We start from the raw sequence: 18,963 nt of genomic DNA, 5'->3' as shown, positions 1-18,963 counted from the left end.
TATTTATAAAAAATGCGTTATTTTATGGGTATTTTGCATCTTTATTTTCATACAAATTTACATTATTTTATTTACATTCTGTGTATTTATTTTAATACGATTTTACATTATTCTATTTGTGTTTTGTATATATTTTTTTTATTCATATTTACATTATTTAATTAGAATTTTTTGTATATATTAAATGAAATATAAGTACAAAATACACATAAAATAATGTAAATTTATATGAAAATATAAAATACCATGAATTTGTATAAAATTATATACTCAAAATAAATATTAAATAATGTAAATGCGTATAAAAATATATATACAAAGTACATATAAAATAATGTAAATTCGTATCAATATAAATCAACAAAATACCAATAAAATAATATATATTTAAATGAAAATAGATTTACAAAATACACATAACCTAACTAAAATTTGTATTGAAATATATACAAAAATACATAAAAATAATTTGAGTTTGAATGAAAATAGATATTCAAAATACACATAAAACTAGGTAAATTTCTTTGAAATATATACAAAATACCCATAAAATATTGTAAATTTGTGTCAAAATATATAAACAAATACACATAAAATAACGTAAATTTGTATGAAAAATATATACAAAATACACATAGAATAATGTCAAATCGTATCAAAATGAATGAGCAGAATATCAATAAAATAACGTAAATTTGTATGAAAATAAAGATGCAAAATACCCATAAAATAAAGCATATTTTTATAAAAATACAAATAGAAAAATACACATTTACGTTATTTTATGTGTATTTTGTATATTTATATTTATACAAATACACATTCTTTTATTGGTATTTTGTTTATTTATTTTGATACGAATTTACATTATTTTATGTGTATTTTGTATACATTTTTTTATACGTATTTACTTCATTTTATGTGTATTTTGTATATATATATTTATAGAAATCTACGTTATTTTATGTGTATTCGTATACATATTTTGAAACAAATTTACATTGCTTTATATGTATTTTGCGTATCTATTTCAATACAAATTTACCTTATTGTATGTGTTTTTTATATATTTATTTTAATTCAAATCTAATTTTTTTATGTGTATTTTGGTATATATATTTTTATAAATAAAAAAATGCGTTATTTTATGGGTATTTTGCCTCTTTATTTTCATACAAATTTACATTATTTTATTAATATTCTGTGTATTTATTTTGATACGATTTTACATTATTCTATTTTGTGTTTTGTATATATTTTTTAATACATATTTACGTTATTTTAAGTGTATTCGTTTATGTATTTTCATTCAAATTTACATTATTTTATGTGTATTTTGTATATGTATTTCCATACAAATTTACCTAATTTATATGTATTTTGTATATTTATTTTCATACAAATTTAAAATATTTTTGTGTATTTTTGTATATAGTTTGATACAAATTTAGGTTATTTTATGTATTTTGAATATCTATTAAATATATATACAAAATACATATGAAATTATGTAAATACGTATAAAAATATATATACAAAATACATATCAAATAATGTAAATTCGTGTCAAAATAAATAAACAAAATATCATGAAAAGAATGTGTATTTGTATGAAAATAGATAATAGATAATAAATTTGTATAAAATATATATGCAAGATACACATTAAATAATGTAAATATGTATAAAAAAGTATATACAAAAAACAAATAGAATAATGTAAAATCGTATCAAAATAAATACACAGAATATTAATAAAATAATGTAAATTTGTATGAAAATAAAGATGCAAAATTCCCATAAAATAGCGCATTTCTTATAAAAATATATATACCAAAATACACATAAATATTTAAATTTGTATTGAAATAAATATACAAAATGCACATACAATAAGGTAAATTTGTATTGAAAGAGATATGTAAAAATACATATAAAACAATGTAAATTTGTTTCAAAATATATATACGAATACAAATAAAAAAACGTAGATTTCTATAAAAATATATATACAAAATACACATAAAATTAAGTAAATACGTATAAAAAAATACGTATAAAAAAAATACCAATAAAAGAATGTGTATCTGGATAAATATAAATATACAAAATACACATACAAAATAAACATAAAATAAGGTAGATTTGTAATAAAATATATGTACAAAATACACATACAATAATGTAAATTTATATGAAAATATATATACAAATACACATAAAATACCATGAATTTGTATAAAAATATATATTCAAAATAAATATTAAATAATGTAAGAGCGTATAAAATTATATATACAAAGTACATATAAAATGAAAATTAAGATGCAAAATACCTATAAAATAAAGCATTTTTATAAAATTATTGAAACCAAAATACACATAAAATATTTGAACTTGTATTAAAATAAATATACAAAATGCACATACAATAAGGTAAATTAATATAAAATAATGTAAATTTGTTTCAAAATATATATACGAATACACATAAAATAACGTAGATTTCTATAAAAATACATATACAAAATACACATAAAATTAAATAAATACGTATAAAAAATGTATACAAAATACACATAAAATAATGTAAATTCGTATAAATGTAAATAAACAATATACCAATAAAAGAATGTGTATTTGTATAAATATAAATATACAAAATGCACATAAAATAACGTAAATTTATATAAAACTATATACATAAAATAACGCAAATTTCTATAAAAATATATGTACAAAAATGAACATTAGATAAATTTGCATAAAAATATATATACAAAACACACATTAGATAATGTAAATGAGTATAAAAATATGTATACAAAATACCTATAAAATAATCTACATTCGTATCGAATTAAATTAAGAAATACCAATAAAATAATGTAATTTTGGATGAAAATATATATACAAAATACACATAAAATAACCTAAATACAAATACAAATATACACATAAAATAATTTAAAATTGAATGAAATAAATATACAAAATAAACATAAAATAAGGTAAATTTGTAATGAAATATATGAAAAAATACACATAAAATAATATAAATTTGTATGAAAATATATATACAAATACACATTATATAACATGAATTTGTATAAAATTTGTATCAAAATATATACTTATACACACAATAAAATAAAATGTATATACAAAATGCACATAAAATAATTTAAATACGTAGAAAAATATATATACAAAAAACACATAAAATAGTGTAAATATGTATGAAAATATATAAACAAATACACATAAAATAATGTAAATTTGGATAAAAAATATATTCAAAATTAACATTAAATAATGTAAATATATATATAAAAAAATATATACAAAAAACACATAGAATAATGTTAAATCGTATCAAAATAAATAAAGAGAATATCAATAAAATAATATAAATTTGTATGAAAATAAAGATGCAAAATATCCATATAATAACGCATATTTGCATAAAAATATATATACAAAAATACATATAAAATAATTAAATTTGTATTAAAATAAATATACAAAATGCACGTACAATAAAGTAAATTTGTACTGAAATAGATATGCAATATACACATTAATAATGTAAATTTGTATCAAAATATATATACGAATACTCATAAAATAGAGTAAATTTCTACGAAAATATACATACAAAATAGATATACAAAATACATATATAACTAGTTAAATTTGTATTTAAATACATGTACAAAAAACTCATAAAATAATGTAGATTTGTATGAAATGAAAACAAATACATTTTATATAAAATATATATACAAAATACACATAGAATAATGTAAAATCATATCAAAATAAATACACAGAATATCAATAAAATAATGTAAATTTGTATGAAAATAAAGATGCAAAATACCCATAAAATAAAGCATATTTTTATAAAAATACATATACAAAAATACACATAGATTAATCAAATTTGTATTAAAATTAATAGACAAAATGCACATACAATAAGGTAAATTTGTATTAAAAAAATATGCAAAATACACATAAAACAATGTAAATTTGTTTCAAAATATATATACGAATACACATAAAATAACGCAGATTTCTATAGAAATATATATACAAAATACACTTGAAATAATGTAAATACGTATAAAAATATATATACAAAATTCACATTAAATAATGTTAATTCGTGTCAAAATAAATAAACAAAATATCATGAAAAGAATGTGTATTTGTATGAAAATAGATATACAAAATACACATAAAATAACCTAAATTTGTATAAAACTATATACAAAAATACACAAAAATAATTTAAACTTGTATGAAAATAAATATACAAAAAAACATATAAAATTAGGTAAATTTGTATTGAAATACATATACAAAATACACTGAAAATAATGTAAATTTGAATGAAAATATATAAACATATAGACTTAAAATAACGTAAATTTGTATCAAATATATATACAAAAAAACATTAAATAATGTAAATATGTATAAAAAATATATACAAAACACAAATAAAATAATGTAAAATCGTATCAAAATAAATACAGAAAATATTAATAAAATAATGTAAATTTGTATGAAAATTAAGATGCAAAATACCCATAAAATAATGCATTTTTTATAAAAATATATATACGAAAAAACATAAAATATTTGATTTTGTATTAAAATAAATAGATATACAAAATACTCATAAAATAAGCTAAATTTGAATTGAAATATATATACAAAATACATAAAATAATGTAAATTTGTATCAAAATACTTTTACAAATACACATATAATAACGTAAATTTGTATAAAAATATATAAACAAAATACACATTAAATAATGTAAATACGTTAAAAAAAATGTACAAAATACACAAATAATCATGTAATTCGTATCAAAATCAATAGACAAAATACCAATAAAATAATGTAAATTTCTATGAGAAAACATATACAAAATACACATAAATAACGCAAATATCAATAAAAATATATAATATAATATATTTTTAAACATATTTAAAATATTTAATGTATATTTTGTATATATATTATCAAATTTACGTTATTTTATATATTTGTTATATATTTTCAAACAAATTTACATTATTTTATGTGAGTTTTGTGTGTATTCAATACAAATTTGCCTAACTTTATGTGTATTTTGCATATCTATTTTCAAAATAAAAATTATTTTTGTATTTGTGTTTTGTATATATTTTATACAAATTTTAGTTATTTTATTTGTGTTTTTATATATATTTTCCTACAAATATACATTCTTTTATTGGAATTTTGTGTATATAATTTTTACAATTTACATTATTTTATGTATTTTATATATATTTTTCTACGTATTTAAATTATTTTATGTGTATTTATATATACATTTTATAAAATTTACGTTATTTTTATTGTATTCGTATATATTTTGAAACAAATTTTATACAAATTCATGTTATTTTATGTGTATTTGTATATATATTTTCATACAAATTTATATTATTTTATGTGTATTCTTACATATATTTTATTACAAATTTACCTTATTTTATGTTTATTTTGTATATTTATTTCATTTAATATAATCATATTTAAATTTATTGTATATGCATTTTGTATATTAATTTTAATACAAATTTAATTATTCTATGTGTATTTTTCTATATGTATTTTTATAAAAATATGCTTTTGTTTATGGGTATTTTGCATCTTTATTTTCATACAAATTTACGTTATTTTATTGATATTCTGCTCATTCATTTTGGTACGATTTGACATTATTCTATGTGTATTTTGTATATATTTTTCATACAAATTTACGTTATTTTATGTGTATTTGTTTATATATTTTGACACAAATTTACAATATTTTATAGGTATTTTGTATATATATTTCAAAAGAAATTTACCTAGTTTTATGTGTATTTTGAATATCTATTTTATTCAAACTCAAATTATTTTCATGTATTTTTGTATATATTTCAATACAAATTTTAGTTAGGTTATGTGTATTTTGTAAATCTATTTTAATTCAAATAAATATTATTTTATTGGTATTTTGTTGATTTATATTGATACGAATTTACGTTATTTTATATGTACTTTGTATATATATTTTTATACGCATTTACATTATTTAATATTTATTTTGAGTATATAATTTTATACAAATTCATGGTATTTTATGTGTATTTGTATATATATTTTCATATAAATTTACATTATTTTGTGTATTTTGTACATATATTTCATTACAAATTTACCTTATTTTATGTTTATTTTGTATGTGTATTTTGTACATTTATATTTATACAAATACACATTCTTTTATTGGTATTTTGTTTATTTATTTTGTTTCGAATTTACATTATTTTATGTGTATTTTGTTTATATTTTTTTATACGTATTTACTTAATTTTATGTGTATTTTGTATATATTTTTTTTATAGAAATCTACGTTATTTTATGTGTATTCGTACATATATTTTGAAACAAATTTACATTGTTTTATATGTACAATAAGGTAAATTTGTATTGAAATAGATATGCAAAATACATATAAAGCAATGTAAATTTGTTTCAAAATATGTATACGAATACACCTAAAATAACGTAGATTTCTATAAAAATATATATACAAAATACACATAAAATGAAGTAAATACGTATAAAAAATGTATACAAAATACACATAAAATAATGTAAACTCGTATCAAAATAAATAAACAAAATACCAATAAAAGAATGTGTATTTGTATAAATATAAATATACAAAATACACATAAAATAACGTAAATTTATATAAAATTATATACAAAAATACACAGAAGTAATTAAATTTGTATGAAAATATATACAAAACACACAGAAAATAAGCTAAATTTGAAATGAAATATATATACAAAATACATGAAATAAAGTAAATTGGTATCAAAATATTTATACAAATACACATATAATAACGTAAATTTGTATGAAAATATATAAACAAAATACACATTAAATAATGTAAATACGTATAAAAAAATGTGTACAAAATACATATATAATCATGTAATTCGATTTAAAATAAATAAACAAAATACCAATAAAAGAATCTGTATTTGGATAAATATAAATATACAAAATACACATACAAAATAAACATAAAATAAGGTAAATTTGTAATGAAATATATGTACAAAATACACAAAAAATAATGTAAATTTATATGAAAATATATATACAAATACACATAAAATACCATGAATTTGTATAAAATTATATATTCAAAATAAATATTAAATAATGTAAATGCGTATAAAAATATATATAAAAAGTACATATAAATTAATGTAAATTCGTATCAATATAAATCAACAAAATACCAATAAAATAATATATATTTGAATGAAAATAGATTTACAAAATACACATAACATAACTAAAATTTGTATTGAAATATATACAATAATACATAAAAATAATTTGAGTTTGTGTGAAAATAGATATTCAAAATACACATAAAACTAGGTAAATTTCTTTTGAAATATATATACAAAATACCCATAAAATATTGTAAATTTTTGTCAAAATAAATAAACAAATACACATAAAATAACGTAAATTTGTATGAAAAATATATACAAAATACACATAAAATAATGTCAGATCGTATCAAAATGAATGAGCAGAATATCAATAAAATAACGTAAATTTGTATGAAAATAAAGATGCAAAATACCCATAAAATAAAGCATATTTTTTATAAAAATACATATACAAAAATACACATAGAATAATTAAATTTGTATTAAAATTGATATACAAAATGCATATACAATAAGGTAAATTTGTATTGAAAAAATATGCAAAATACACATAAAAGTGTAAATTTGTTTAAAAATCTATTTAGGAATACACATAATATAACGTAGATTTCTATAGAAATATATATACAAAATACATATGAAATGATGTAAATACGTATAAAAATATATATACAAAATACACATTAAATAATTTAAATTCTCGTCAAAATAAATGAACAAAATATCAATAAAAGAATGTGTATTTGTATGAAAATAGATATACAAAATACTCATAAAATAACCTAAGTTTGTATAAAACTATATACAAAAATACACAAAAATAATTTAAATTTGTATGAAAATAAATATACAAAATACACATAAAATTAGGTAAATTTGTATTGAAATACATATACAAAATACACATAAAATAATGGAAGTTTGAATGAAAATATATAAACATATACACTTAAAATAACGTAAATTTGTATCAAATATATATACAAAATACTAATTAAATAATGTAAATATGTATAAAAAAATATATTCAAAACACAAATAGAATAATGTAAAATCGTATCAAAATAAATACACAGAATATTAATAAAATAATGTAAATTTGTATGAAAATAAAGATGCAAAATAGCCATAAAATAACGCATTTTTTTTTAATATATATATACCAAAATACACATAAAATATTAAAATTTGTATTAAAATAAATATAAAAAATGCACACACTGTAAGGTAAATTTGTATTGAAATAGATATGCAAAATACATTTAAAACAATGTAAATTTGTTTCAAAATATATATACGAATACCCATAAAATAACGTTGATTTCTATAAAAATATATACCAAATACACATAAAATGAAGTATTTGATATATATATTTTTATACTTATTTACATAATTTTATATGTATTTTGAATATATATTTTCATAGAAATTTACTCTATATGTATATGTATAGAAAATACACATGAAATAATCTAAATTCGTATCGAAATAAATGAACAAAATACCGATAAAATAATGTAATTTTGAATGAAAATATATATAGAAAATACACATAAAATAACGTATATACAAATAAATATATACACATAAAATGATTTGAATTTGAATGAAAATAGATATAAAAATAAACTTAAAATAAGGCAAATTTATAATGAAATATATATACAAAATACACATAAAATAATGAAGATTTGTTTCAAAATATATATACGAATACACATAAAATAACGTAGATTTCTATAGAAATATATATACAAAATACACATGAAATGTTGTAAATACGTATAAAAATATATATACAAAATACACATTAAATAATGTAAATTCGTGTCAAAATAAATAATTAAAATATCAATAAAAGAATGTGTATTTTTATGAAAATACATATACAAAATACACATAAAATAACGTAAATTTGTATAAAACTATATATAAAAATACACAAACATAAGTTAAATTTGTATGAAAATAAATATACAAAATACACATACAATTAGGTAAATTTGTAAAGAAATACATATACAAAATACACATAAAATAATGTAAATTTGAATGAAAATATATAAACAAATACACTTAAATTAACATAAATTTGTATAAAATATATATAAAAAATACTCATTAAATAATGTAAATATGTATGAAAAATATATATACAAAACACAAATAGAATAATGTAAAATCGTATTAAAATAAATACACAGAATGTAAATAAAATAATGTAAATTTGTATAAAAATAAAGATGGAAAATACCCATAAAATAACGCATTTTTTATAAATATACAAAATACACATGAAAGGATGTAAATACGTATAAAAATATATATACAAAATACACATTAAATAATGTAAATTCGCGTCAAAATAAATAAACAAAATGTCAATAAAAGAATGTGTATTTGTATGAAAATAAATATACAAAACACACATAAGATAACATAAATTTGAATAAAACTATATACAAAAATACTCAAAAATAGTTTAAATTTGTATGAAAATAAATATACAAAATACACATAAAATTAGGTAAATTTGTATTGAAATACATATACAAAATACACATAAAATACTGTAAATTTGAATGAAAATACATAAACAAATACACTTAAAATAACGTAAATTTGTATAAAAAAATATATACAAAACACAAATAGAATAATGTAAAATCGTATCAAAATAAATACACAGAATATTAATAAAATAATGTAATTTTGTATGAAAATAAAGAAGCAAAATACCCATAAAATATATATACAAAAAGACACATAAAAAAATATATTTGTATTAAAATAAATATACAAAATACACATACAATAAGGTAAATCTGTATTGAAATAGATATGCAAAATACATATAAAACAATGTAAATTTGTTTCAAAATATATATACGAATACACATAAAATAACGTACATTTGTATAAAAATATATACAAAATACACGTAAAATGAAGTAAATACGTATAAAAAAATGTATACAAAATACACATAAAATAATGTAAATTCGTATCAAAATAAATAAACAAAATACCAATAAAAGAATGTGTATTTGTATAAATATAAATATACAAAATACACATAAAATAACGTAAATTTGTATAAAACTATATACAAAAATACAGAGAAGTAATTAAATTCATATGAAAATAGATATACAAAATACAGATAAAATAAGCTAAATTTGAATTGAAATGTATATACAAAATACATAAAATAATATAAATTTGTATCAAAATATTTATAAAAATACATATAATAACGTAAATTTGTTTAAAAATATATAAACAAAATACACATTAAGTTATGTAAATACGTATAAAAAATATGTACAAAATACACATATAATCATGTAATTCGTATCAAACTAAATAAACAAAATAGCAATAAAATAATGTAAATTTGTATGAGAAAACATATACAAATACATATAAAATAACGCTTATTTCTATAAAAATATATGTCCAAAAATGAACGTAAAATAAATTAACTTTGGATAAAAATATATATACAAAACACACATTAAATAAAGTAAATGCGTACATAAAATAACCTAAATTTGTTTAAAACTATATACAAAAATACACAAAAATAATTTAAATTTGTATGAAAAGAAATATACAAAATACACATAAAATTAGGTTAATTTCTATTGAAATACATATACAAAATACACATAAAATAAAGTAAATTTGAAAGAAAATATATAAACAAATACACATATAATAACGTAAATTTGTATGAAATATATATACAAAATACACATTAAATAATGTAAATATGTATAAAAAAAATATATACAAAACACAAATAGAATAATGTAAAATCGTATCAAAATATATACACAGAATATTAATAAAATAATGTAAATTTGTATGAAAATTAAGATGCAAAATACCTATAAAATATCGCATTTTTTATAAAATTATTGATACCAAAATACACATAAAATATTTGAATTTGTATCAAAATAAATATACAAAATGCACATACAATAAGGTAAATTTGTATTGAAATAGATATGCAAAATACATATAAAATAATGTAAATTTGTTTAAAAATATATATGCGAATACACATAAAATAACGTAGATTTCTATATAAATACATATACAAAATACACGTAAAAATAAGTAAATACGTATAAAAAAATGTATACAAAATACACATAAAATAATGTAAATTCGTATAAATATAAATAAACAATATAGCAATAAAAGAATGTGTATTTGTATATATATAAATATACAAAATGCACATAAAATAACGTTAATTTATATAAAACTATATACATAAAATAACGCAAATTTCTATAAAAATATATGTACAAAAAAGAACATAAAATAAATTTGCATAAAAATATACATACAAAACACACATTAGATAATGTAAATGAGTATAAAAATATGTATACAAAATACCTGTGAAATAATCTAAATTCGTATCGACTTAAATTAAGAAAATACCAATATAATAATGTAATTTTGGATGAAAATATATATACAAAATACACATAAAATAACCTAAATACAAATACAAATATACACATAAAATAATTTAAAATTGAATGAATTAAATATACAAAATAAACATACAATAAAAATTAAATTTAATGAAATATATGAAAAAATACACATAAAATAATATAAATTTGTATGAAAATATATATACAAATACACATTAAATAACATGAATTTGTATAAAATTTGTATCAAAATATATACGAATACACACAATAAAATAACGTAATTTTTTATGAAAATGTATATACAAAATACACATAAAATAATGTAAATTTGTATAAAAATATATAAACAAATACACATAAAATAATGTAAATTTGGATAAAATATATATACAAAATAAACCTTAAATAATGTAAATATGTAAAAAAAATATATACAAAATACACATAGAATAATGTTAAATCGTATCAAAATAAATAAAGAGAATATCAATAAAATAATGTAAATTTGTATGAAAATAAAGCTGCAAAATATCCATATAATAACGCATATTTGCAAAAAATATATATACAAAAATACATATAAAATAATTAAATTTGTATTAAAATAAATATACAAAATGCACGTACAATTAAGAAAATTTGTATTGAAATAGATATGCAAAATACACATCAATAATGTAAATATGTATCAAAATATATATACGAATACTCATAAAATTTCTATGAAAATATACATACAAAATAGATATACAAAATACACATATAACTAGTTAAATTTGTATTTAAATACATGTACAAAAAACACATAAAATAATGTAGATTTGTATGAAATGAAAAGAAATACATTTTATATAAAATATATATACAAAATACACATAGAATAATGTAAAATCATACCAAATAAATACACAGAATATCAATAAAATAATGTAAATTTGTATGAAAATAAAGATGCAAAATACCCATAAAATAAAGCATATTTTTATAAAAATACATACACAAAAATACACATAGATTAATCAAATTTGTATTAAAATTAATATACAAAATGCATATACAATAATGTAAATTTGTATTGAAAAAATATGCAAAATACACATAAAACAATGTAAATTTGTTTCAAAATATATATACGAATACACATAAAATAACGTAGATTTCTATAGAAATATATATATATACAAAATACACTTGAAATAATGTAAATACGTATAAAAATATATATACAAAATACACATTAAATAATGTTAATTCGTGTCAAATAAATAAATAAAATATCATGAAAAGAATGTGTATTTGTATGAAAATAGATATACAAAATACACATAAAATAACCTAAATTTGTATAAAACTATATACAAAAATAAACAAAAATAATTTAAACTTGTATGAAAATAAATATACAAAAAACATATAAAAATAGGTAAATTTGTATTGAAATACATATACAAAATACACATAAAATAATGTAAATTTGAATGAAAATATATAAACATATAGACTTAAAATAACCTAAATTTGTATCAAATATATATACAAAAAACACTTTAAATAATGTAAATATGTGTAAAAAAATATATACAAAACACAAATAAAATAATGTAAAATCTTATCAAAATGAATACAGAAAATATTAATAAAATAATGTAAATTTGTATGAAAATTAAGATTCAAAATACCCATGTCATGTGTATTCGTATATATATTTTGAAACAAATTTACATTGTTTATATGTATTTTGCATATCTATTTTTGTGTATTCTGTATTTATTTTTGTTATACATAGAATAATGTAAAATCGTATCAAAATAAGTACACAGAATATCAATAAAATAATTAAAATTTGTATGAAAACAAAATACACATTAAATAATGTTAATTCGTGTCAAATAAATAAATAAAATATCATGAAAAGAATGTGTATTTGTATGAAAATAGATATACAAAATACACATAAAATAACCTAAATTTGTATAAAACTATATACAAAAATACACAAAAATAATTTAAATTTGTATTGAAATACATATACAAAATACACATAAAATAATGTAAATTTGAATGAAAATATATAAACATATAGACTTAAAATAACCTAAATTTGTATCAAATATATATACAAAAAACACTTTAAATAATGTAAATATGTGTAAAAAAATATATACAAAACACAAATAAAATAATGTAAAATCTTATCAAAATGAATACAGAAAATATTAATAAAATAATGTAAATTTGTATGAAAATTAAGATTCAAAATACCCATGTCATGTGTATTCGTATATATATTTTGAAACAAATTTACATTGTTTATATGTATTTTGCATATCTATTTTTGTGTATTCTGTATTTATTTTTGTTATACATAGAATAATGTAAAATCGTATCAAAATAAGTACACAGAATATCAATAAAATAATTAAAATTTGTATGAAAACAAAGATGCAAAATACCCATAAGATAAAGCATTTTTTTTTTTAAATACATATACAAAAATACACATAGAATAATTAAATTTGTATTAAAATTAATATACAAAATGCACACATACAATAAGGTAAATTTGTATTGAAATAAAACGCAAAATACAAATAAAACATTGTAAATTTGTTTCAAAATATATATACGAATACACATAAAATAACGTAGATTTCTATAGAAATATATATACAAAATACACATGAAATTATGTAAATACGTATAAAAATATATATATATAATACAAATTAAGTAATGTAAATTCGTGTCAAAATAAATAAACAAAATATCATGAAAAGAATGTATATTTGTATGAAAATAAATAATAGATAATAAATTTGTATAAAATATATATGCAAGATATACATTAAATAATGTAAATATGTATAAAAAATATATATACAAAAAACAAATAGAATAATGTAAGATCGTATCAAAATAAATACACCATGTCATGTGTATTCGTATAGATATTTTGAAACAAATTTACATTGTTTATATGTATTTTGCATATCTATTTTTGTGCATTCTGTATTTATTTTTGTTATACTTAGAATAATGTAAAATCGTATCAAAATAAGTACACAGAATATCAATAAAATAATTTAAATTTGTATGAAAACAAAGATGCAAAATACCCATAAGATAAAGCATATTTTTTTTTTAAATACATATACAAAAATACACATAGAATAATTAAATTTGTATTAAAATTAATATACAAAATGCACACATACAATAAGGTAAATTTGTATTGAAAAAAAACGCAAAATACAAATAAAACATTGTAAATTTGTTTCAAAATATATATACGAATACACATAAAATAACGTAGATTTCTATAGAAATATATATACAAAATACACATGAAATTATGTAAATACGTATAAAAATATATATATAAAATACAAATTAAGTAATGTAAATTCGTGTCAAAATAAATAAACAAAATATCATGAAAAGAATGTGTATTTGTATGAAAATAAATAATAGATAATAAATTTGTATGAAATATACATGCAAGATATACATTAAATAATGTAAATATGTATAAAAAAAATATATACAAAAAACAAATAGAATAATGTAAGATCGTATCAAAATAAATACACCGAATATTAATAAAATAATGTAAATTTGTATGAAAATAAAGATGCAAAATTCCCATCAAATAGCGCATTTCTTATAAAAATATATATACCAAAATACACATAAAATATTTAAATTTGTATTGAAATAAATGTACAAAATGCACATACAATAAGGTAAATTTCTATTGAAAGAGATATGCAAAAATACATATAAAACAAAGTAAATTTGTTTCAAAATATATATACGAATACACATAAAATAACGTAGATCTCTATAAAAATATATATACAAAATACACATAAAATTAGGTAAATACGTATAAAAAATGTAAACAAAATACACATAAAATAATATAAATTCGAAACAAAATAAATAAACAAAATACCAATAAAAGAATGTGTATTTGTATAAATATAAATGTACAAAATACACATACAAAATAAACATAAAATAAGGTAAATTTGTAATGAAATATATGGACAAAATACACATAAAATAATGTAAATTTATATGAAAATATATATACAAATACACATAAAATACCATGAATTTGTATAAAATTATATATTTAAAATAAATATTAAATAATGTAAATGCGTATAAAAATATATATAAAAAGTACATATAAAATAATGTAAATTCGTATCAATATAAATCAACAAAATACCAATAAAATAATATATATTTGAATGAAAATAGATTTACAAAATGCACATAACATAGCTAAAATTTGTATTGAAATATATACAAAAATACATAAAAATAATTTGAGTTTGTATGAAAATAGATATTCAAAATACACATAAAACTAGGTAAATTTCTTTTGAAATATATATTCAAAATACCCATAAAATATTGTAAATTTGTGTCAAAATATATAAACAAATGCACATAAAATAATGTCAAATCGTATCAAAATGAATGAGCAGAATATCAATAAAATAACGTAATTTTGTATGAAAATAAAGATGCAAAATACCCATAAAATAAAGCATATTTTTATAAAAATACATATACAAAAATACACATAGAATAATTAAATTTGTATTAAAATTAATATACAAAATGCATATACAATAAGGTAAATTTGTATTGAAAAAATATGCAAAATACACATAAAAGTGTAAATTTGTTTAAAAATCTATATACGAATACACATAATATAACGTAGATTTCTATAGAAATATATATACAAAATACACATGAAATGATGTAAATACGTATAAAAATATATATACAAAATACACATTAAATAATTTAAATTCTCGTCAAAATACATAAACAAAATATCAATAAAAGAATGTGTATTTGTATGAAAATAGGTATACAAAATACTCATAAAATAACCTAAGTTTGTATAAAACTATATACAAAAATACACAAAAATAATTTAAATTTGTATAAAAATAAATATACAAAATACCAATAAAATTAGGTAAATTTGTATTGAAATACATATACAAAATACACATAAAATAATGGAAGTTTGAATGAAAATATATAGACATATACACTTAAAATAACGTAAATTTGTATCAAATATATATACAAAATACTAATTAAATAATGTAAATAAGTATAAAAAAATATATTCAAAACACAAATAGAATAATGTAAAATCGTATCAAAATAAATACACAGAATATTAATAAAATAATGTAAATTTGTATGAAAATAAAGATGCAAAATAGCCATAAAATAACGCATTTTTTATAAAAATATATATACCAAAATACACATAAAATATTAAAATTTGTATTAAAATAAATATAAAAAATGCACATACTGTAAGGTAAATTTGTATTGGATATGCAAAATACATATAAAACAATGTAAATTTCTTTCAAAATATATATACGAATACACATAAAATAACGTTGATTTCTCTAAAAATATATACAAAATACACATAAAATGAAGTAAATACGTATAAAAAAATGAATACAAAATACACATAAAAATCGTATCAAAATAAATAAACAAAATACTAGTAAAAGAAAGTGTATTTGTATAAATATAAATATACAAAATTCACATAAAATATCGTAAATTTGTATAAAACTATATACAAAAATACACAGAAGTTATTAAATTTTTATGAAAATATATATACAAAATACAGCTAAAATAAGCTAAATTTGAATTGAAATGTACATACAAAATACATAAAATAATGTAAATCTGTATCAAAATATTTATACAAATACATATAATAACGAAGATTTGTTTAAAAATATATAAACAAAATACACATTAAGTAATGTAAATACGTATAAAAAATATGTACAAAATACACATATAATAATGTAATTCGTATCAAAATAAATAAACAAAATAGCAATAAAATAATGTAAATTTGTATGAGAAAACATATACAAATAACACAAATTTCTATAAAAATATATGTACAAAAATGCACATAAAATAAAGTAAATTAGCATAAAAATATATATACAAAACACACACTAAATAATGTAAATGCGTACATAAAATAACCTAAATTTGTATAAAACTATATACAAAAATACACAAAAATAATTTAAATTTGTTTGAAAAGAAATATACAAAATACACATAAAATTAGGTAAATTTGTATGAAATACATATACAAAATACACATCAAATAATGTAAATTTGAATGAAAATATATAAACAAATACACTTAAAATAACGTAAATTTGTATAAAATATATATGCAAGATACACATTAAATAATGTAAATGTGTATAAAAAAATATATATAAAAAACAAATAGAATAATGTAAAATCGTATCAAAATAAATACACAGAATATCAATAAAATAATGTAAATTTGTATGAAAATAAAGATGCAAAATTCCCAAAAATTATCGCATTTTTTTAAAAAATATATGTACCCAAATACACATAAAATATTTAAATTTGTATTGAAATAAATATACAAAATGCATATACAGTAAGGTAAATTTGTATTGAAAGAGATATTCAAAAATACATATAAAACAATGTAAATTTGTTTCAAAATATATATACGAATACACTTAAAATAAAGTGGATTTCTGTAGAAATATATATACAAAATACATATGAAATTATGTAAATACGTATAAAAATATATATACAAAATACATATCAAATAATGTAAATTCGTGTCAAAATAAATAAACAAAATATCATGAAAAGAATGTGTATTTGTATGAAAATAGATAATAGATAATAAATTTGTATAAAATATATATGCAAGATACACATGAAATAATGTACATATGTATAAAAAAGTATATACAAAAAACAAATAGAATAATGAAAAATCGTATCAAAATAAATACACCGAATATTAATAAAATAATGAAAATTTGTATGAAAATAAAGATGCAAAATTCCCATAAAATAGCGCATTTCTTATAAAAATATATATACCAAAATACACATAATATATTTAAATTTGTATTGAAATAAATATACAAAATTCACATACAATAAGGTAAATTTGTATTGAAAGAGATATGCAAAAATACATATAAAACAATGTAAATTTGTTTCAAAATATATATACGAATACAAATAAAAAAACGTAGATTTCTATAAAAATATATATACAAAATACACATAAAATTAAGTAAATACGTATAAAAAAATGTATACA

This window comes from Eriocheir sinensis, chromosome 45, assembly GCF_024679095.1.
Source record: "Eriocheir sinensis breed Jianghai 21 chromosome 45, ASM2467909v1, whole genome shotgun sequence".
Classification (NCBI taxonomy): domain Eukaryota; kingdom Metazoa; phylum Arthropoda; class Malacostraca; order Decapoda; family Varunidae; genus Eriocheir; species Eriocheir sinensis.
This window is presented reverse-complemented; position numbering follows the sequence as displayed.